The sequence below is a fragment of the Triturus cristatus genome, chromosome 3_1 (genome assembly GCF_964204655.1).
Source record: "Triturus cristatus chromosome 3_1, aTriCri1.1, whole genome shotgun sequence".
Lineage (NCBI taxonomy): Eukaryota > Metazoa > Chordata > Amphibia > Caudata > Salamandridae > Triturus > Triturus cristatus.
The window spans coordinates 311,757,334-311,781,576 of NC_140583.1; positions in this window are offsets into that span (position 1 = coordinate 311,757,334).

Genomic DNA, 24,243 nt, shown 5'->3' on the forward strand with positions numbered 1-24,243 from the left:
CATTGTGCCCTTCTCCCCCCGCATCCCCAGTTCCTGGTCATTACTCGCCCTGTTGCTGTTGGGTCAGGTCATATCGAGCTGCGTCCGGACCCCCAACTCATGCCACCGTCTCCACACTGATGACTGTAGCCACCATTTCCTCCAGCTCATCCAGCTCCTCCTGTGGCGCAGGACTCCCACCTCCAGTCGCTGCCTTACGGCTGGCAGCGAGTTTCTGCTTGGTTTGGCTATTCACATCATGTCAGCGCCTCTTGACCTTCTCCATTGACCTCCTCGACACTCCGACTGCATTCACGTTGTTCACGATCGACTGCCATATTTCCGTTTGTGTTGCCAATGTCACAGTGGAGGTTACGAACAGTTGTTGGTAGTATTCTATCACCTCCGTGACGATGATCCGGTTTTCCTGCGGACTGAACCCCGTCTTCCTTTTCCTCTTCTCCTTGCCCTTCCCTGGCCACGGGGTTCCTGGCTGGTCCTTCGTGGGGCTTGTGGGGTTTGAGTTGTCCTCTGCACTCGGTCCGGGTGCATCCATGGTGCTACGTAGTTTCTTTTGGTTTCGGTGTGTTTTTTTGTTGCTTTTATAGTGTATTTTCCTGCATGACGCGTGGGAACGGCAGGCCTGTCGCTGGTTATCGCTGATTTTTGTATCGCGATTTGGGGCATCGCAACTTTTTTTGCGTTTGTGTTTCGCATTTTTTCAGCCTCGCGTTGATTTTAATGCGGTCAATTGGCGTGTTATTGTGAGACTATCACATGGTGCCGCCGGGTTGAGAATACAACGTTAACACAGTGTTATTTTGTCGCAATAGACTGCGATGTGCAAAGTTGCGTTAAGCTAATTTTGCGATGATTAACACACATTCTTGAGAATATCCCCCACAGTGTTGTTCTGATCTCACTTGCGTTGAGTTAAATGTAAGTAAATCTGTCCACTGTGATGAAGTGCTTTTAGCGGTTTTATAAATTATAATTTTAGCAATGCCAATCAGATTGAACCTAGTACAAGCTTTTATTTAATAAGTTTCCATTAAAAGATGCATTCCAGAACTGATAACATCCTTACACTACTTCTCAAATACAATTAATTGTGGTCGCCATGAAGCTTCAAATGACGTCATCCCTGGCTCCCAAGCAGACTTTAGATTTACAGATTGTCCAAATTCTCACATTTACATTTTTTGAGGTAGCAGAGCACCCCGGAGAGAGGGCTTGCTTTTTTTTAACTGTCTGTTCCTTCTCTTGCTTCGCTGTACAGGGACTCCTACTGTTTTAGACCGAGGCAACTTAAGGTTGGCATTAACCATTCAGGAAAGGTTGTTTTTCAACAACATTGTAGGACGGATGTTGTTAAAATTCAAAATAAAAAAGCGCAGAACCTCTGTTTCTTCACTAGCCCTGTTTGGCTGGATTTTTAACGGAGTTGGTCACCCTGCTGTTGGCCAGACTGACACTGCATGGGTTGCTTTCACGGGCCTAGCCCAACACACACCTGCTGCTTGGGGGGAAGCTGCAGTGTGCGCCTCCCCTGATAGACACCTGCCCTGCCACCCACTGCCTGCCTCCTCTGTGGTGCAACAGGCTAACAAGTCCCTAGCGAAGAAGGCATGCAAGGAAAGCAGAGCGCCAAGAAGGATGCACAGTGCTGCATACGTTTTCACCTGCTCCTGGAGCACCACTGGGCAGAGGCTGCCGCTGCCAAGCGGGCCAGGGCCCTCTCCACCTAACATTCCTGCTTCTCCATGGGTGTCTTGTCTCTATGCAGTTACGGAATAGACAGATGAGCTTGGTGACTGTGAGCCTGCCCTGATCTGGTCTGGGCTGGTAAGTTGCCACGACTGGCCAACCCCACCCTGTGCCCAAACAGTGAGTGCAGCAAAGATTTCATAAGAAATCCAGTGCTTAAAATAAACTGAATAATTTGCCCGCTCCTGAAGGGTTCTCTGAGCATGCACAAAAGTGTAGAACAACCTCTATAAAAGTTGCAATTTGCTGACTTTGTGAAAGAAGGCGAGCACTTGAAAGAGGTCCGAGAGACACGTAGTATCGCCGCTAATAGTTACCTCGATCATGCAAGTTACATGCACATACATGACACGGTCCAAGGCTACACAGTTGAATACACCAGTGACTGGCAGTGACTGGCAGTACAAAAGAGAACACACAGACTGCATGATCTATATGGGGACTCAGAAAAACCGCATGTGACATCCATCAGAGAGCTGCGTGAATAATTACCTGGTAATGCCCTCAGCACAATGCAAACATGCACATACATGACACTGTTCAGGGATCCATCATCTACAGCTGACATTAAATGACCATTCATCATGGTCCCCCCATTAAAGCAGTGCACTTTGTGATCTACATGGTACATGTTCTTTGCAGCAGGCACATTAACCCTCTGTGCTACCTTTCCAGGAGTCAACCCTTCCACTAGACAAAACTCCTATCTCTCTCTAGGAAGAACATTAATCACCAAAGTTATCATGACATTTTTATTGTTTCTGAAAATTGCTGGAGGCCAGGAAGGAGGCAGCAAGTTTTTTTCAAACCATAATATACTTGCAAACACTACACACCCACCCGAAATAGGTACCCAGTGCGGTCACACCGTTCGCATCGCCCTAACCTGCTCTAGGTTCATGTGACCTCAGTGACAGAGTCACAGCGACTGGGTCACTGTTGCTCTAGGGTGTGCTGCTTCGTAGGCCTGCCCGCAAGACTGGAGATGAACTGCAGTATGGATTGGGGTGGACAGGCCTTCAAGGTTAACCCACAATTGACACCACTAGGGTACACCTGCATGTGCTAAGACATCAAGCCTTCTAAGGTCTTGTGGGGCCTTCTAAGGTCTAGCATGGGAATGTCCTCCCTCAGTAGAGTGGTCTGGTGGACTGGTCATGAAGGCTGAACCCGGTTCCCCAGTTCCAAAATCGACAGCTCTGGCCATAGTGCCACATCCTCTCCCCCACTGAACACCATACTTCCCCACTGAGAGAAACTCGCACTGCCTTCAGCTATAACCTAATTGTGCCCGCTATAAACACTTGGATGTGGCTCAATTCAAATTATGCACTTGATAAGAGTAATATGCTGCCTAAAAAAAAAAGTAAAAGCAACCGCTCATAGGGAATGCAAGATTAAGTAAAGCATGAGAAATGTAAGCAGAAACAACATGGTTACCTTAACGATCTCTCACTCACTATTCAGAAATCAGCGAGTGGCTTTACCTGAAAAGTTAAGGACATGACTAGAGGGCCCTGAAGGGAACCGTTTCAATGTCCATTGCTTATATGCTTACAAAACGTAAGCAGTATGGTTTAAAAAGACCACATCCATAAACACAGAGCCAGAGTACACATTGTGTTTTCCAATCCACCCATCAACCAGGTATTGCAGTACCTCCAGGAATGGTACACTTTCCCACCTGGGAACAACAATGGTGTTCAAGGAAAGACGAGAAAACAAAAGTAGCGCTTCACTGGCAAACTCTGTAAAGTGATGCTGATGTATTTGGATGTAAATAAAACCAATATGGCCACTTTGCAACCCCTATGTCTTGCTTTATTTAGTTATGTATTTATTTTTCATCTTTAAAACCTTCTATTTCTCTCCATCCCACTGCACTTTGGAATAGAAAAATGTCAGAAAAAGGGGATTTCTCGCAAGAGTGTTTTTTCTTTTTGGATCCATTTCACAGGGAAGCAACTAAATGAAAGAAGGAAAGAGAGGTTGTGAACTTTTCTTCAAGTCACGGTTTTCAGTAAGTGAGGAGCATGACAGAAAGAGAGGAAATAATAGGAAGAGAGGGGGTGGAGCTGTCAGCACGTCCACGAAAGCAAGCCGAGCCTTATCTGATTGCCTTTGTCCGCCCCCAAAATAGTGCTGCCTGGGGCGGACAGCCCCCACCGCCCCACCCTAGCTACCAATGATTCTATGGTGAGAGCAAACAGGAATGTTGGGAGGTGGGCATCCCGGCCTCATGCCACGGCCAATGGGAAAACTGAGGACAGTGTCCGTTCACCCTCACAGCTGCTACCGGAGCATGGTAGGGGAGATTTACCCACCTCCGATATTTAGGACTGAATTCAAACTGCACTAGAGTTTGTTCTAGAAAGGGCCAATGCACTGAGTCCCAGTCATCACTGCACCAGCTACTGGGGGAAGCGGAGGTCACATCCCGCACCATGAGGCGTCAGCTACTGAAGGAGGAGGAGGTCACCCTCTCTACAGCGCTTGAAAGCACTATGCGCCGGGTAGGAGCCCGGTTCAAGAGTGGGCCCGTACTGTGCCCGGAAGAGGCTGGGCCGGGCCACCCCTCTTGGTTGTGCTTCAAGGATCAACAGTGTGAGTCTAGTTCAACCATTTGTGGGAAACCTGAATCAGGGAAAGTTGTGGACATGAGCATGTGAAAATTGCATTCAGCGAAAGACAAGGAAAAGAATAAGGACACGGGCAATAACACCCTTTGGACTTTTATTTAGAATGCATGATGAACACCACTACTAAAGAAATTGACTTAGTTGAGCGGCTGTCCACGGACGACGTTGAAGACTCTAATCCTTCAATCCCCATCAGCTGATGGGGCCCCGTCAGGGTTCTGTGGTGCATATGCCTTGAATATTAGCGATCATGCCCCTTTCGCTAAAAGAAAGTGTACATACAAGCATTCTGTGGGAGGGAAACCTCCCCTTAGAAATCAAAGGGAACCGGCTCCCATGTGCGAAAAACATGTGTCTCTGGCTATGCACGTATTTTGTTCATCCAGTTATAACTTCCACGTAGATCATAACAAGTGGATCTGCCTTTTCTGAAGCCACATTGTTCTCTAGGCAACAGGGGGGGGGTGTGCTCACTTGTAGTTGCCTGGTGCCAGTAAAGTAGCCGATATCGTGACCTTGATATTTAATAGAGAGATGGGACGGTAGGGGTCACATTGGTCCCTGGCTCGCCGTCTTTGTGTATCACCACTATTACCACCTGCCTAAGGTCCAGTGGAAGAGCACCCTGTCTACCAGCTTCATGGAACGTGTTCAGTAGATGGGTTACCAACAAGCTCCTGTATCTCTTAAAAAATTCTGCGAGTATCCCATTTTGGCCTCAGAGCCTTATTGGATTTGAGCTTTGTCATAGTGGCCTGTCCTTCTGCTAATGTGATGTCGGATTCCAGCACATCATGCACCTCCTGAGTACAGAGATCACTACAGACGCCAAGAACTATGCGATGTGTAGTGTCATATAGCGGCCTAGCACTATATAATTCCTCATAGTAATGAGTCAAAGCCTCCTCAATGGGTTTCTCTATGGTGTAACGGTACCCCTGGTCCTTTATTAGGTGCACCCATCTGGCTTTTGCTTTCTTCCTGCCTAGCCACGCTAGGAGCTTCCTGACTTTATCCCCGGCATCATAGAGTCTATGAAGCATGGCAAACATGTGTTTCTTGGCCCCCTCCTATGCCAAAGCAAGGTATTCCACTTTCAGGAGTTAAAGCTGCCTGAGCCCAGGGGGGTGTAATGCCTGTCCCAAGTCGCCCTCAAGCTCCAGAAGCTTACCCTTCAGCTGCTCTATGGATCCAAACGTCCTTCTTCTCTTTTGGGTAATTAGGTTATGTGTGTTGCCCCGGAGGACCGCTTTATATGCTTTCCAGAGCGTCACTTTCGAGGTGACTGAGCCTTCATTCTCCTTAAAACACACATCTGTGTCTACCCGGAGCCTAGTGGCCACGTCCTGGTCTCGGAGATGCCATGCATTAAGCCTCCAGATGGCCCCCTCCACGGTCCCGTCCACCAAGTTTCAACCGAAGAAAGGAATGGTTGGAAAGTTTACTGGCGAGATATTCTGCTTGTAGTGTGTCACCAACTTCCCTGGCCGGGCAAATATGTGATCTAACTGAGTGGCAGCATAGAAATAATATCTGCCACGTATCTCCCGGACGGATCCGATCATTGTTTCGCCACCTGGAATGGAGGATTCTTTCTCACCCATATGGTCATCCTTCTGGATCCCGAAGTGTATCCGGCATGTACTAGTGTGGTGTAGGGCCTCCTCCCCAAAAATCTAAAGTGTGGTCCATGGAGATGGGTTTCTTGTAGGAGAACAACATTGGGCTGTATGTAGCCTTTTGATGTATACTGGGCCACCAGGTCTCTTTTGACTTTGTCTCCTAGACCATTTACATTCCAGGATAGTATCAACATGGGTTTGGTTTTCAAGACTGATTGCATGCCATGGCTCTACCAGTAGATATGAGGTACTTGGGTGACTTTTACCAGTCTGCACCTTTGCTGAAGTGTATGTGTCCTCCCCACTTGAACCAATGAACTCCAGTCTGAACCTGGAACTCCGTTTCCCATCCACCCTCACGCCATATGAGCCCCCACAAATGAATACCCTTGTTGCAAAACTAGAACTACTCATCGGAGAAACAGAGAGGTCTGTAGCCCACATCCCCACACAGTTAACTCAGTCCTGTGGTGGCCTGTCACATAGAGTGTGCAACTCCTCTCTTGCCTGTCTTGGGTCACCGCCGACCCCGTCTTGAGGTAGTGTGAGGGAAGACACTCTGTGTTGTCTTCGGCCTACTGAGGGGCTTCGCTGGTGTAGTAGAGATGTAGTTGCTCTCTGTGCTGCGTTCAGCAGGGCTTCTTTATGGAGATGTCTCTATCTCCCGGGCGCCTGCCCGTGCTGTCAGATTCGCTGGCATGGCCTTCTGCGCATCTCTGACTTAGTGCGCTCCGTCTTCTTCTTGGGCGTTCTCTTCTGGCACTTGGTGTGCCTGTGCTTCCTCCTTTCGGTGGTGATCGTTCACCGCCAGGGGCATGTGGCGCGCTCTTCTCATTTGTGGTGGCACGCGCTCTGCAACAGCCTTTCTTGTGTACCTAGGCGTGGACAGCTGGCTGGAGGCTTTGTATTGTGGTTGCTTCTGGCGACACTGGGCTCTTGGCAGCGTCCTTGGCTTGGTGGCTTTGGGTTTCCTGAAGCTCTTTGTGGGGGTTAACAGTCTCTACCCTTTGAGTGGTGGCCTTTGTCTGGGGTGTAGAGTGATTTCTCGTGGGCCTTCTCAGAGACACAGCGGTACACTTAGCTTTGGGTTTTGGGGGCTCCTTCACGCACCGCGTGCGGCAGTTCACATGGGCCTCCATGGCTTCGCTGGTGTTTGGCTTCTTGGGGCGCGGTACAGGTATGCGACTGGTGCAGTTCAGAACACAAAATCTCCTCCTGCTTCCACGGACGGAATGATTCCTCAGTCGCACGCACATACACACATCACACGCTGGTGGGGCCCATAACACCAACATTCATTCACATCAAACTATCCGTGCCTTACAGGGGAGAATATCCCGATCCCGAACTACAGCTATTCACTTTGGATAGAGGAAACACATCTATTGACTTACTCTAACAGTTCCTCCATCCGGAGGTCAAATAGATCATTTAGTTGGTTTGGAATTTGATGGAAATCTCTTCAACTCTCATTTTAATCAATACAAATATTACAAGAAATAATCACCGACACAGTTCTTCAAATAATGATTTTTCTTTATCTAATCAAATTGCAGGTTAAATCCTAACAGTGACATATTATCTGTTGTCATATTTACCTATTCTGGCTATTTGTCGTTTTCTAAGTCAGCACCAGTCCTCAGGAAGATCATCAGTATTCTAAAGTCCCGTCCTCTTCTGTCAGCATGGAGTGTCACATAGAGTAGCATCGATCAGGGTGCGTCTCAAGCTCTAGGGGTGGTGACCTTTTCCCTCTCTAGACTACTAATATTTATACTAAAATTGACATATAACAGTATCATTTTCTTTATTTCCAGGCCGCTGATTGGCTGAATTCAGCCACGTCCCAATACTTTAAGAAACATTCTCAAAATTTCACATATGGATGATGAATAAACTAGGCGCATGGGAAAGGCTGTTCCCAGGTCAGGAAAGTATCAGTCTATTGTGAATAGGTGGCTTTTGGTTCCCAAATGGCAACAATTCCTCCATGTTCAGGGACATTGGCATCTCGCCCAGAGTAGTCTTCATGGACCTGGTTCGATAGTTCATGGAAAGGCCACAACGAAGTCGGTGCAGGCGCCTTTATCCATTGTTCAATTTATGAAGTCATGTACTTTAGTTAGGATTCAGTCGGCAGCCATCTTTTGGTAGGCCAGAATAGTCAACTTTGAGCAAAGGAAACACAAAATCGTAATTAATAGATTGAAATAATTAAAACAGTGTTATTCCCTTACTAATACCCTTATGTGTATGCATTTATCTAGCCATATGCAACATTTAAAGCCGTTAATGCTGGTTTATTTAAGCGCAAATCACGTTAACACTGCTTAAGCCAACATATAAATTTAATATGCGTACAAACTTAGTTCACTTATTATTTTAGCCATGCAAATGCATTCCCACGTGTATTCTCTTGGTTAATAAGGTTGATTAGTTTAATGTCACAACACTCCATTATTCATTAAAATTAATATTTATTCATTTTAATATGACATACATAAATGGATTGGGTATACTAACATTTTTTATTTTACCCGCTCCATCACGACCACCAGGTGACGCTGCACTCTAGTCACAGCCATCTTCCTCTTTGCGTGAGCCTTACAGGCTATGCGGGCCCAGTACGGTCTCTACATCCCTCCTCTGGCGGTGGGGACGTGTGGTGCAGCAGTTCCCTTGCTCTGTCCTCTTGCCACGAGTGAAGGTCAGCCACCGTGGGGCATATGGTGCTCACTTGACTAGGTTCACCTACCCTGTCTTGGCATTAGGAGGCGTACTGTCCTGGTGCCTGCTGGCTAGGGACGCTGCTTCGCCTTCCTGTGCCTTTCTTTGAATTCTGCCACTGCCATGGTTTCCTGCAGCTGAGTCTCCCTTTGACTGTCCCCATTTCAAATAACAGTCTGACCACCAGGGGTGTAGCCTCTACCCCAAAAGTCTGAGCTGGGGAAAACAGTGTCGGTGTCTGTTTCCCTGCCGGTTTGGTAACTGGACAAATCCACCAGGTGGCGCTGCGGTGTTATACTGAAGTCCTGGCAACTTCCCTGACGCTGCTGGTGCAGAGATTTTTCTGTGCCATACGCATGTGGGAAAGCACTGGGGGCATCCACACCGTTCAAGTTCAGCCCGTCTTGCTGCTTCCTTGAAACTGGAGGCCCTGGCAATGCGCCTCGTACTCTGTGTAGCTTCAGGGCCTTGTGAATCAGGTGCTAGGTGGTGCTGTGCCCCCCCCCGGTCAGGCCAGCTGCTGGTCCTTCACGGGTCTACTCGGTGCTCCGGTTGGGGTCGCGGCAGCTCTCTCCTCCCGCCGTGGGCCATGCTGTGTTTCTGGCGGGCGGGTACATCCGCTCACTGTACCTCCTCACGGTGCCAGTGAGACGACAGATAGCAGTCCAGCACCATTCGAGCCCCGATCTGCAGAGGCTGCCGACGCGCTGGAATTGGAGTCGCAGCAGGTGGGTGCGAGCGGGGCTGCGGGGCATGGCCGGTGCTGTGTCACGACAGGGTCACACAGGCTCTCTTACCGCTGCGGGCTGTTCGATGTGCCAGTATGGGGGCTTGCATACAGGAATGGCCTCGGGCTCTGGTTCTTTCCTCCTTTTTCATTATGGGCTGACTGCTCCGTATGATTCGGCACGCTACCCAGGCCTCCTACCTGCCGCTTGGGCATCTTCAGCTGTGCGGCGTCGCTGGCTTCGCGGCATTCAGGTCCCTGTTGGGTGCTTTTCCATGGCAACTCTTCGTTGAGACAAACGCCGACCGGCTGGGACAGTCCGCCACTGCCGCCGCAGTTCGCTTTGAATTGGTTATGAAACTCCAGCTTGTAGGAGTTGCAGCAGTTCACTGTTTGCGGTTCCCTTTCCCGTCACTGCGGGGGTTGGGGCTCTCACCAGACTCTGGAGGTTGCTGCGTTGTATGGCCAGTGGTGAGTGTCTTGTCCTTTGAGTGAACCGGCAGGCAGTACGGGACTGGGGCTGCCGGTGTGGGCTCCTTTCACTGCTGGGGCAGGCTGAACATACTGCGCAGGGAGCTGTGCCCTAGCACGCTTTGTCCGCTTCGCCGTGACGGCGCTTTCATGACCTCTCCTCGCAACGGTAGACACATGCAATGGGGCAGCAGCTGCTGGGTGAATGCCGACTGCACCGGCGAGAGGAAGGTGGGGTTTGTCGGGATCGCCTGTTCACCCTTCCCCACTTCTGATATCAAGGGGGGTGAGGCACGGCTAAGCTCCAGTCGTCGCTCCGTGACTGCGGAGAGCGGTGTTGCGCCTGATCACCACTGCGGTCACTGGAGGCCGTGGACAGCGCTGTGGGGGGGGTGCCGCCTGTCAAGCTCATTTCCTCCCCCCACGAGGAACGATGAAGCGCTGAGCCGCAGGCACGCGGGGTGAGCTACCAGCCTCATCGCCAATGTGGTGTTGGGCCTCAGGCTCGCATGACAGGAAATAATGGACACAGACACCAGGGGATGTAGCGTAGTAACAGACCACGAGCACGTGTGCCCTGGCCCTTTTATTGTCGGGGCCACGTCACTCATGACAACCGTGATGGATGGGTGGAAGTGCAAGTGTGCCCAGCCCTCAAGGGAGTGACTGGGAATATCGTAGCCTGCCAAACACTAGAACGTGTCCTGCAGGACACTACAGTACCGTGCCCCAGCCCGCCTCTCTCAGAAATCGAGGCTGACTCTCAGCAGGGCCCAGTTAAACATGGGTAAGGGCAGAATCCCCAGCTCAGTCGGGCTACCTCACAACACCTGCAGCAGACGCTCATCATGTTGTGTGCTTGCTCCTGTGGGCCCCTGAGGCCTAGTCGCCCATGCGGTGCACCCCGAGTGGACGTGGTGCAGCTCGCCGTCAGCTGCGGCTCTGTCGCCCTTGCACTCTGTGCCCTCTGCCCTTTGGTTACCTCAAGGTCCACCCCCCAGAATCACAGAGTGAGTACAGGTGAATACTGGCATCCACAACTTAATTGGCGCAGATTTAGTAGTATATATATTAGGGGCGAAGCTTTTTCAGTAAGCATCCAACAACATCGCCATCTTGGCCACGCCCCTGTCTTAACTCATTTTCAAGAACAATCTGACTAACTCAAAAACAGCATTATAAGTTTCCTTATCCTTGGTTATTTCAACATCCACATTGATGTAAACAGATCCACCACTCGTGATTTTATCAACCTCATAAGCACTTTGGTATCCCACCAACACATAAACAACCCAACTCACTTTGCAGGTCACACCCGAAACTTATTACTCACCTTCATCTACAAATCGTAATACCACCCAGGTCTTCTGGTGTGACCACACTTTCATAACTTTCCACACTTCCATTCAGAGAATTCTTAACAACCCTCCTCCACTCAATCCCACTTAATACATCGTTTTCAGAAATAACAAACATTTAAACAATAAAAACTTCCTCCTTACATGCTCCTCAATAAACACCAGACTCAAACTAACTGAAAACACCAGTACCATTGTTAGTTAATATCAACCAAAATATCTTACACCTTAGGCAACTTCGCCCCACTGAAGTACAAGGAAATTCTCCAACAAAATACGGTTCACGCACAAAATGAAACTATGAACACAGAAAGAAAGCCAATGGAGGAAATATAGCCTTTCAAGTGACAAACTCTTGTAGAAATCCCACCGCTGTGTCTACAAACAAGAAATTCAATTTGCCAAGAAAGCTTAGTACAAAGAAAGCCTTAACCATGCACTGCACAATAGAACTATTCACAATTTACAAAGAATTGATGACTCAAAATAGCTTCTCCAGTACCCTGACATCCTTTCAAGAGCAGAGTGATAAACTCAATATCCATTGTGTTCTATAGATTACAAACATCCAGAGATCCACCACTCATAACTCCAACACATGGAACTCTACTCACTTCAAGATACTTATTCAATGTCCTCCACTCATTCAATTTTTTGGCACTTTTTAAGCGCCAGAAATAGCTTTTTGTTGTAGTGGTTTGTGCTGTCTCCTTCTTGGTGGAGTAGAATTTTGTGAACTGTCGAAAATTAGTAATTTTCATGGACACTGTTCCTGTATTCAGTGATATGTTCTAAAAGAGAAGGTTTTTCCTACTGTATCAATTAATATAATCAATACCAAGATGTTGGAGGGCCAGTGGTGAAATTGTGGATTTAAAACTCCAAATATGATAAATCTGTGGTTCATGATGAATGGTGGACTCTTTGCCCTCCACTGGAGCTGGCTCTGGCAGCTGGATTATGTCAAATGATAATTTATGGAGCTGTAAGAGCCGCACTCTGACATACCATAAAATAACATTTTTATGAATTAGGGATTTTAAGGCCTGCTGGTGGAGCTCAGAGAGACAGTACTGTTTTCCAATACTGTCAGTTTCAAACCAACAACTCCTAGCCCTCTGACAAGTTGACACAACGAGGTGCGACTGGACCTAAAGTGCTTTTAAGCTCAGTGCTTCCTTTCCCTTTGATGGGGGATACACCTGGGCCACTGGGTCGAAATGACCTTGGCGCTCTAATACAGGTTTCTCAATCCCAGAGGCTTTTGGTGCACTCGAGTAACTGGAAGGATCTTTGGGTCCTGCCACGGCTCAGGGGCTTTTTTACACTTTACTGATACAACTCCACCTGGAAGCGGTCTCCGTTCACAAACTGTTCTTCTCTCGCATTGGGAATTGTGCGCCCAGTCATACAGCCCAACAGTGTCGAAACCAAGATGAAGGATCACGGATCCCTGTTAATGGTTGGTTTATCTATTTGAAACTCATTGATATAAATGTGTTTTATGGCAGACAACCCCTTTGCAATAATTTTAATATTAGTTTGCTTTCATTTAATATATCTCTTATGTATGGTATCACTGAAGGACATGGCAACTTTTGTCCCTTTGATTGAATTATGGCAGCTGTCTATGTCTTAGTTTGCCATCCTTCTTTGCCAGAAAATTGCCCAGAATTTATACACACACCTCACTCTTTGAAAATAAAAAGTAGCAGATGGGACTATAAGTATTTTTTACACTTTTTCCTTTACACTATTTGTTTGCTTGCTAATGTAAATGCAATGTAATGTAAATACACTTATTTAGTGCGTGATCACCGTGGGTGTCTTGGCGCTTGTGTTATAAAAAGAAAAACGACCAGAGCCTAAATCGGAGCTGATAACATCATTTATCCATTTGTGAGGAAAGCCAGGTTTTTAGCGTTATCCTGAACTGTGGCAAATTTGGTTGAGATCTTAAGTTTAATGGCGGAGTATTCCAAAGTTTGCTAGCACCAAAGGAGATACTCCTGCCACCACATCTTGCTTTGTTTATTCTGGGGACAGCCACTAGTCTAGCAGAACCTGTTCCGAGCATCCGAATAGGTGAATGCCAGATTTTTTTTTTTTTTAAGTATTCTGGTCCTGTCAGGTGAAGAGTTTTAATCACCAAACATAATGATTTGAAAACTTATTAGAAAATAGTTCTCCCACTGTAGTCAGTGAAATGCAGTTTCACAATAGTTGTCTCGCCATGGAATTAATTACAGGGAAATTGTTGAGGGCACTTTCAGCTTTGAAACTCCATTTTCAGCGTGATCAGAGGTGCTGAAAGCTATATGGTACTCAGACAGAAACCTAAATTGTGTCTGTTTTCTCAATAGTGGGTCACAACTTTGGAGGCTGAATTCCTCCTGATATATTACGCACATCAACATAGCACGTGAGCAGAAAAGCAGCATTTAAGCAAGAACAAACATGCATAACTGAAGATATGGTTCTATGTTAGGATGTGGTGCCTCCGAAACCTATTCGCCCGGTGGATAGGGGACATTTCCAGCCTATTCCCATTGTAGGTTTTCTCTGCCTGGATGAAACCACTCAACACCATGTCTCTGCTGTAGACAGCAACCAGTGCAGTGGGAGCAGATGCGGCCTTCAGTTTCACCTTGACTAGTTCCAACTGGTCTGACTGTAGGTTCTGCACTCGGAAGCATGCAAAGTAGTGCCGGCAGCAAGAAGGGTCTGCTCCTCCAGGACTGGAAGGCACACACACCTTTAAATGTGACACACCCTCTGGCTGCCTCTGCCATTCTGCATCGGCCGCATGAGGAGTATTTATAGCAGACCCCTCAGACTGTACTTGGTGGAACTTAGTCAGCTGCACAATAGGACGTCTGCACACCAGTGCAGGAGATCACAGTAGGGGTAGAATCTATGCTGAAGTTGTACCTTCCTTTCATACTGGGCCTAACAGTGGGAAAGCACACAGTTTCACCTGGCTGATGGGATCTTGCACCAGGATAGTGGTAGCAGGTGATAGTGCGCTTTACGAATACACATAACATAACATTATATTACATGTGGAGAAAGGAACTATTTACTAGTCTATAATGGAATCTGCATCTGGCAGGAGGAGAGACTGAACCGTGCATAAGGCTCCACTGGAAAGACCAGAATAAAGATACCTTTATGGACTGAGTCTGCCACGCAAGGAAACTAGAATCTCATCTGGGCTGAGCTGCTGCTCCTTTGATGTCACACATTGATATCGACGAGTCTACTTTGTACCTGACCCACTACCAACCTATCAGTGCCTACATCCGTCTTTTGAGAGGTGTGAGAAGTTGGCCTGGTATATGCTGGTCACTAGTTAAAGTGGCCACCTTGCACCTGTACAATTCGACTCTTATGGTAGATAGGTTTAAGACAACCTTTTAAAGAAATCTATCCTAGTGGTAGCTGGGGAGAGCAGCCTTCAGGCTAAGTCTTTAGAGGAATGTAAAGCAGCTTGTTTTACCTTATAATCTCTTGAACCACACAGGTATATATATATAAAATATATATGTATTTATTACTAGACACCTCTACTAATCTCTTTATGAGATTAGAAGTCAAGGACATATGCACAAATCAACATTTCACAACAAGTTAAGCACAAATATGGATGGGGCCCTAGGGGCGTACCAGACCATATACTAAAAAAGAGGTTTAAGAATATCGACTTGAGAAGAGAAAAGGCCTAGGGCCTTCAGAAGCGCTGGGGCCTCACTAATCCACCCAAGGCAGGTAAGTAAAGGACCCACGGGAGACGCATGCAGTGTGAGAACACAGCCGCGGATCCCAATAGACTTCAATGGAGCAAGTCGTGGTTGGAATTTTTAAGTTTTAGGCTACTTTTGGAGAGTCTACAAGCAAGTCACTTACAGGGTAAATAGTTCTAGAGCCAACACACACAGGAGCACCGTAGTGCTGGAGTTACCTCACCCAGGGAAGCCGGGTGCATAGGTGTCTTTTGATGTCCGGTCGCGGCGTCGTTTTCAATGGGAGCCAAAGAAGACTTGCTGCTTGTGAAGACAGAAGAAGTGTCCGGGGGAATCCAAGGCTGGATTCAGAAGAAAGAAGATCTGAAAGCAGAGGAGACAGTGTTCAAAGTCACTTGCCAGTGACCCGGGGCCAGGAAGCTGGATGCCCACAGTAGTCGGGTGATTTCAGGTGATCATGGGTGTCTTGACTCTTCAGCCACGAGGTCCAGTAGTCATCGACGACAACCAGGGGCTGGATTCAGCGTGTCCCACAAAGTCTGCAGCTTACTGAGGTGTCAGCAACCGGATTGGAGCCACCAAGCCTTGGCAACAGCAAGTCTCGAGGAAAGTGAAGAAAGTCAGCGGTGCAGACCAACAAGATCTGAGGGAATCACCCAGCAAGGGTAAGTCAGGGCAAGCCTGGAGCAACCAGGGGAGTCCTTTGGTTCTGTAGAAAAGTCTTCTGGGGACCCACAAGCCAACCGGCAAGGGATCGCAAAGATGCCTTGTGAGGATTCACTCAACAGGAGCCCACGGTCACTCGGGATGAGGTAGACCTCTGATCTTTGGTGGAAATCCTGCTAGAGGCTTGGACCATACGTGCTCCAATGCACAAGTTCGAAGAATGTCGTGAAGGGGTTGCACTTGACAATAGTGCACGGTACACGGGTATTGCTGTTCCTCGTCACTCGTGGGGTCCACTTGCCTCAGCATCATTGGGTACTCACGATGGCCTTGGAGAAGTCAGGAAATCTACTTCCAGGGCTGCAGGGACTTCGGACTCCAGCGCGAGTGGGAAAGTTTGCGACCGTTGATTCAAAATTTTGGTGCCGGCCAAGCAGGGGAGTCACTCCTTGACTCCAAGGGGGATTCTTCATTCTTGCAAAGGTAGTGGAACGTCGAAGGTCCAGGATTCTTCTTCAGAGCGTCGTCCAGGGATATCTAGTTTGCAATGGCAAGGGTTCCCTAACTTATACTACAAGGAAGGGAGGGACTAGCTCTATGACCACTCCTATGGGAGGGTCAGGGGAGTGGGTGGCTACACCCACTTCCCTTTGTCCAGTTTCGTGCAAGAGCAGGGGCAGGTAGCCCCTGAACCAGTTTGAGTTGGCATATGCAAAGAGGAGCCTACTGCTCCCCCAGTGCAGGACTTCAAAGCACTCTAGGAGTGCATCCACCCAGCCCCAATACACTAAATCCTGTCTGGAAGGTGGTTACACCTCCCTGTGACAGGATGCCTATTGTTGGGCCTCCTCCATTGCGAGTTTCGGTAAGCAGCAGGAGGGCAGCCCAGTGTCTGTGCTAGTGGCATCCATTTTGTGATGCCAGGGCTCTTCAGGATTCTACCGTGTTTCCACAGTGGGCACATGTCTATCCCTCTAGAAGGGTGGGATCATACTCCCACACCAGTTACTGGTGTGGGGGTATGATTCCAAAGCATTTGACACCAAACACGACATGTTTTGATTCAGCCATCCCAAAGTTAGCATTTACCGCTAGGTTATAATGCACTTAAGAGTATATGGTTTAACCGCATCCACAAACAGCCACAGAGAATGGACTCTGAGAGCTGCAGAGGGGCCCTGCTCAGGCAGAGGCACCCCTCACATGGAAACCAAGCACCCAGCCCTCAGGATTGATAGGGCCTGCCTTAGGGGTGGCTGATAGGTTTATATGTGTGTGTAAGGTGAGATATAGGGAACCTATATCTCAGTGAGGAGTGCTAACACTACCTCACCCAGGCTGCTGTAGCAGGCCTGTGGTGTCAGATTTAGTCTGCTTCCCAGGGGTGGCATTATACATGCTTCAGCCCCTGGTAGGCCTGTGAAGTACCTATGCCCTTGGTACCTAAGGTACCATATACTAGGGGCTCATAAGGTACCACAGTATCCAATCACTAGTGCATCTAATATGCACTCCAAGTTGTTTAGAGAGAACAGAGAAGCTGGGGCCCTAATTAGCAGGGTCCCAGCCAGACTATAGCCAGAAACCAGTGTAAACATCAGAAAATCGGGGGGGGCAACATAAGTGCAGATCGTACTCTCCTACAAGAGGCCAGGAAATCATCAACTTTACACAACCAGCATTATGTCCACTAGGGCTGACCAGAGGAGCTCACCCTGATTTCAGAAGCATTTCTGTCATCCTTCTGATCCTCTGATCCCAGGGGTGTCCCTGCTACTAGAAAATATTTAAAGTAACTTGTAGATGTTATGTAGGTTCACCCATGTAGAGGAGCTCAGAGATAACAAATAGCCAGAAGGGAAAGTTGCATTTGGTTTATTTTGAGAGCTAAATGCCTCACCCACCCTCAGGCTGACATCCACAACTCATTTTTGGGTCTCCTCCTTTCAAAAGATGCTCATTGGAGAGCCCCTTGATATAACATTTTTCTTGCAGGTAGTGAGCGTCCCGTTTATCGCTATCTGAGTGAGATGCGGTAACACTCACTATTTGCTATTCTGAGGGACCATAGGCCACTATGGTGGGAAGTGGCCCACTCTTTATATCTGTCTCCATTTGACAGTATGGCACCCACTTTGGTCTTTAATTGGTTCTTGGAAAGGTGCTGATTTTGGGGGGAGAGTACTCCGTTGGGGATGGAGAACCCTCTGCTCAATTGAAGGTCTTCCCACCTGATTTATAGACAGGAGGAACTTAACTTAAGTATGTCAGTGAGGGTCAGTGATGGAGGATACTACGTCTCAGTAGCTGACACAGTCCTCCAACGGCCCGACAGAGTGAGGGCTGTAGAAGGTTTGGCCATTCGACCTCCTGCCCAATTTAGAGTGGGTGGGAGAATGGTCGGTGTTTTTACTTTTCTCGTGCCTGTGAAAAAACGTGTCTGCAAAGGACAGTAAAAATGTATGGATGTCCCCACAGTATGGGCGCAAATTCCCATTGTGTCGGAGTCATTAGTTTTGGTTTTTTCAAAAACCTGCGTTTGGTATTTTGCTTTTATAGAAACAAAAACATGTGAAAAGTTTGACGATTGGTACTTTAATTTCGACGGTCCTGTCCGGCAATGTTTTAATAAGGTTCCTGCCAATGTTTAAAGTTGTCCACAGGGCTAGTGGACCGCTCTAAAGTTGGCGGGTCCAGGACCCTTGCTATAGCGGGAGTAAAGTACTCCTCCCAGTGCTTAATTTGTGCTGGTAGTTTCCGGTGCTCGGCACCAGCACCTAATTGCCACATGGTGGCGCTGTCTGGCTAATTTTAGTATGAGCGCAAAAATAGCAGTTTATTACTTAAATTTATATTTAACATGACTAATATCTACCTCCCAAGCCATTCTTATATTTTTGGGGGGGCTGGAATAGTCTGAATTGTCACATTTTTAAGAGTGTGATGGTTAGTAGCAGTGTTTGTTCTGTCATTGACAGCTTGCGGGGCAATGGTTGTTGCAGCTGCATTGGCCTCCGACCAGAGCCCCGGCACTTATCCTTTTACAAATTAAGCACTGACTCCGTCATTCTGAGGGACTTATCTCCCCCCGCCAAACTCTAAAACAGCCCCCAGGTGTCCCTAACGGACACCAGTGACTGGACACAAGGTAATGAGTAACGAGGGACCCATAATAACTTTCATTGGGTGGGATAACATGTGTTTGGGGGTGGGTTATTGGGCATCCACATTTCATTTAGAACTTTGGCTTTTTTTAAAGGGGTGACACCCTCTATTCAAGCCCTGTTACAAGAGTGGGACCCAGAGAGAAGACATGGATACAGAGTCCCACAGCTGTATCTTTAACCTTTTCGAATCTTTAGTAAAAGTTTAGTCTCGCCTGAGAAACTAAGCCTTGAATATCCCCAGACATCCCTGAGTAAGTCTGATTAAGGCCTCATAAGATATCGTTATTGAAAAGGTAACTTGTAATGAAACTCTAGTGTCGAGTGCTGAGGGGTTATACATGTTTAGAATTCGTCTTGGCCCCAGAAAGAGCTAACACCTTATGACTCTCATCATTTATCTTAATTTTAGCTGTTCTATTTAATTATAAATTTTGTTTTGAAAAAAGTGCTCTCGTCAGGAGGCTGCTTGCACCAGCTCATTTCTCCTGTTAGCGCTGCCTAAAACAGAACCAGCTACGAACCATGAAAGTGGGGTCAAGATGTGGCCAAATGGCCAGAGCTGCCAACTTCCGGGCTAGGGAACCGGGTTCGAGTCTCAGCGTCAGCTCAACATCCTATGATTCTGGGCAAACCACTCAATTTCACCGTGCCTACCATAAACGAAAGTGTCATTAACTGGTGCTCATAAAAAGCTCCGATATTGATGATTAAGTGTGGGTGCTGAGCGCTGAAAACCACTGGCTCAAATTAAGCACCAAATGAGATTCTATTACGAATAGTGAGCGTGGCCTTTCACGATACATCTTCTACTAAAATCAAGAGATTATGATCAGTATACAAGAAGTTTCATTGTTATAGTACGATTAATCCAGCAGAGAGTAAAAAAAAATAGAATATTAGAACAAAACCTGATAAATAACAGAGGATAAAATATTTGTACAATGTTAACTGGGTCCAGTAAGCACCTCTCGAAAGAAAGCAGCAGGCACAAGTAAAACAGATTACAAAATATGAAATACATGTCACAAAGACACCCTACATTTTCACGACTGACAAAATATTCCACAAAACATCTACATTCAGAAGTGACTGACGCTATCATGAACACATCTGCTATATATGGGCGGAAGCAAGAGAATAACGGCTGATTTAGGTTAAAAGATACACACCAAGATCGTATTCCAGAATACCAGACCTGCAGCCATTTCTGCTTCTTTGGAAGAAATAAAATTGAGTCATACGAGTCTGTAAGAGTGTAAGGGGTAAGCCTAGGGCTTTTAATTTGAGTGAATATTTAGAAACTATGCGGCATATTTACAAGGGCATTATCGCCGCTTTAGCGGCACTTTTTGCCGCTAAAGCGGCGATAATTTCATCGCCCTATTAACAAGGCGGCGCTAACATGCATTAGCGCATGTTAGCTGCCGTTTTTGTAACGCCACGTATCTTAGTGATATACATCGCTAATGAGATGCAAAGTAGGCGTACCTTCCCGTAACACCATGACAAAAGGTCGCGAACAGGACATCACGTTATTTACAACGCGGCCCCGGAACCTCGAAGCGATGATGAAAGCCGCGCTAACCACTGTTTACGCCGGATCCTTACACCTGGTCAAAACTTGACTTAGGCACGTTTTGAATGGGAGGTGGATTCTTTGGTTACACTCCCCTATTATCAAGCTTTTTATTAGTGTGTGAAATCATTGTTTGATTTCACGCGCTAATGATGAATATCGCCGTCTATCGCAGGTTTGTACATCGCCTGTGAGCAAGGCATTGTAAATATGCTGCTAACACGGCCATGTAAACCCGCGATAAGCGGCGATATTCCAAATCGCGCTAAGCGTGATTTGCGATGTTTAACGCGAAGCGTTGATAATATCCCCCTATGTAGGAAAATCTATCCATCTATCAATATATATATACACACACACACATATTTAAGTAAAACAGATATATATTGGGAAAAGAGAGATGTGGCCAGGCTGCCAACTTTGGAACTGAGGAATTTGGTTTAAATCCTGCACTCAGCTCTACATCCTGTGATGCAGGGCACATTGGGCCTAAAAACATGTACATTTGGTTCTAATGTAAAGTGCTCTAATGCTTTTAGCCAAGTACGTGCCGTATAAAACTACACAAAAAATAAGAAACGAAATAGCCCTTGGCTAACTTCACTGTGAGTGACAGCACATTTTTTTTTAACAAGGAGCGCATGCTCACACAAGGAATTCCCTTTAGTGCCACGGACTATTATGATAATGAGTGCTTTTTAAAACCAAAACAATATTTTTGGTTTTAACCAGGTTTAAAAAAATATATATTAGCGAACGTCCAGCAACTCTCTCAACAATAAACTTTTACAAAAACTATGACAAAACAAAAGAAGCACTGCCAAATAAACATTGCCTGACCTTTTGGTTTTGCCAGTGCTTGTTTTTAGAATATTTTCAGCAACGTCCGTGAACATTACTGGACATTTTGCAATATTACTGTCACGCCCTTAAAATCATCTATGTTTGCAGTGCTGTGTGGGGCAGGAAAATCCCACTTAACTCACACGAAGCCGGAACTGAGACAGAGGAGGGAAGCTAAACAGAGGGTAAGACCTGGTTTTTCAGGTTCAGAAAAAGTCTTCTGACAAATTTCAAAATTGGTAGACACTGCCACCCTAAGGCGATGTTTAGAAATTATAACTTAATGTGTAAAACCTTTTAAATGCTGGAACTCTAGAGTGTGAACAGCTGACTGCTATGGTACAACACAGACTGAAGATATTCCTGTACCGGTGGTCGGGGGTGCTTTAAGCACATGATATAGGATGTCCACTCTGTAAAAGGGATACCATCCCAGAATGACAAAGGCGTGTGTATAACTAAAGATTTATAACAAGAGAGTGTCCTATGTGAGCAGCACCATAGCAAAGATGTCACTGGGCCTAATGCAAGCGAAGAGAATGGGCCCAGAGGGCCCCCCATGTGTTCCAAGGCCGGTATTTAAAGACAGCCAAAACTGGGATGCAATGGGTCGACCACAATCACACCTCTGACCACCGCAGCTGCACTGATAGGTGGACCCTGAGTTTCTCATTTATGTTTAATCTCTTCTCCCTATCTACAGCCCTCTCTCTGGCCATCACCTGCCCGCCTTTCGCTCTCTACCTCATAGCCCCCTTCCACTCTTTATATCTTTCTCTCCTTCCCTCTCATTTGTCTTTATCATCTTTCTTCCTACCTTTCTCAGGGAAGCAGGCTTTACAATGCAGCCTTTACATGAAATCCATTTACCACGCAGCCTTTACCACGCATGCATTTACAACGATTCATAGGCATCCGCAGAAATTTTTCCAGGGGGGGGCAAAATGTTAACGTCATCACTATCCTCCGACATGATGTGTGCCAGGTGGGGCACAAGAAACACTGGGGCGCAGAAGGAGCCATGGGGGACAGGAAGCAGGCTGCATATGATCTCATACATCATAGGGTTGTTGTGCCACAGCCATCTCTTTCTTTTGTGGACTTTGGAAGATATCATTCACATCTTCTAGCAGTTGGCAAAGAAAAAAGCATAGCTCAGCTGCCGACAGGAGCGGCTCTTGGCCAAAAGTGAAAAAGCACAGGCATGCAAAGGATTTAGAAACCTGATGCAAAATATTAATGGAAGGATCAAGCTGCTATTGTCTGATTAGCAATTTCTAATCTGTTTTTATGTCACCGCTATTGAATATACCACATTATTCATACACACATGATACCCAAACAAATACCATCTACACGGTGTTGAAATTCAGCTGGAGCATTACAAAGACCAAATGGCATAAACAAATACTCTGAATGTGCATATCTAGTATTAAGAGCGGTCTTCCATTTGTCTCCTGCTTTATTGGGAACTAAGCTGTGTGCCCCCCTAAAATCATATTTTGCAAACACCTTAGCCATACAAACTTGTTCCAATAGTACAGAAATGTGTGGCAAAGGACATGAAGTATTTACAGTGATGCCATTCAATTCACAATAATCACCATTTGATTTTGAGAAACAAAATATAGGTGCTTTATAAAACCAGGCTGGCTGTATTGAATAAAGTGAGTTGTAGATGGCCCCTGGCCCCTTAAAACTCATACATTCCCTAAACCCTAAAATTACCCCCTGGCACCCCAAAACTCATTACCACCATGAACCGTAAAATTACTCCCTGGGACCCCAAAACTCATTACCACCCTGAACCCTAAAATTACCCCTGGCACACCAAAACTCATCACCACGCTGAACCCTAAAATTACCCCTGGCACCCCAAAACCCATTCTCGCCCTGAACCCTAAAATTACCCCTGGCACACCAAAACTCATCACCACGCTGAACCCTAATATAGCACTAATTCGGAAGATAAGCATATCTGACAAATGTTTTATAAGAAATGTATGTTCAGCCTGCCATTACTTCCTGCTGAGCAGTCAGGTTCTGGGTAGATGCACTCCAACAGCTGCCTGGGGGTGCTAAAACGTTCTAAAAGTGCTGTTTGCGGAATTCTGATTATGTTTGCCAAAAGTAAAACACCTGACAATGACTAGAAAGCGCTCACTATGGAGGCATACACTTTCAAACAAGAGAGAGCTGGTATGTTGTGTGCTGATTTTTTTTTCTTTATTTCATAAGTATTGTTTAAGATGTATTCGCTTTGGAAAATATAAAAACTTGTAAATTATTCCTCTCGTTGCGCACTTACAGTGAGGTCTATTGATTGACGGCTTCGTTGTCAACCCAAAGCCATCACAATGGAGTCCTCTGAAATGTTACATAAGCCAAAAGACTAAAAGTGTAGGAGTCACATGTCATCCATACTGGTAGGCAGTATAGTTTAAGAGTGCTTGGTGTGGAGAAGCCCAAACTCAGAGTCGAAAAAGAAACTGCATAGTTGGGAGTTCTCTTTAATAATAAGAATCGATTTCTAGCAAAAATTAATCCTTTTTGCAACATTAATCAATTTTCTAATACTGTATTATTTGCAATGTGTATGCAGTTCTGGGATGAAAGTTAATAGCTCACTATTCTATATTAGGACTTTAAGTTATAAATTGCAAGTAACAAAAGGAGGTTTCTTTTGAAAGCAGTAACCTGCTGATCTGTACATACGCAAACACACTCTGTATCACTTGGTACACGTTCTTTGCAGAAGGCATATTAACCCTCTGCACTAACTTCACATAAGTCAATACCTCAACTATGCAAAATGCTGATCTCTCTCGGACGCTAATTAATCACAGGAGTTATTGTGACATTTATGTGAGCTTGGTAATTGCCAGGGGAAAGAAACGCTGCAGCAGGTGCTTCAAAAGCGTAATAAACGTTCAAGCATGGCGCCCCCAGGAAGGTGGC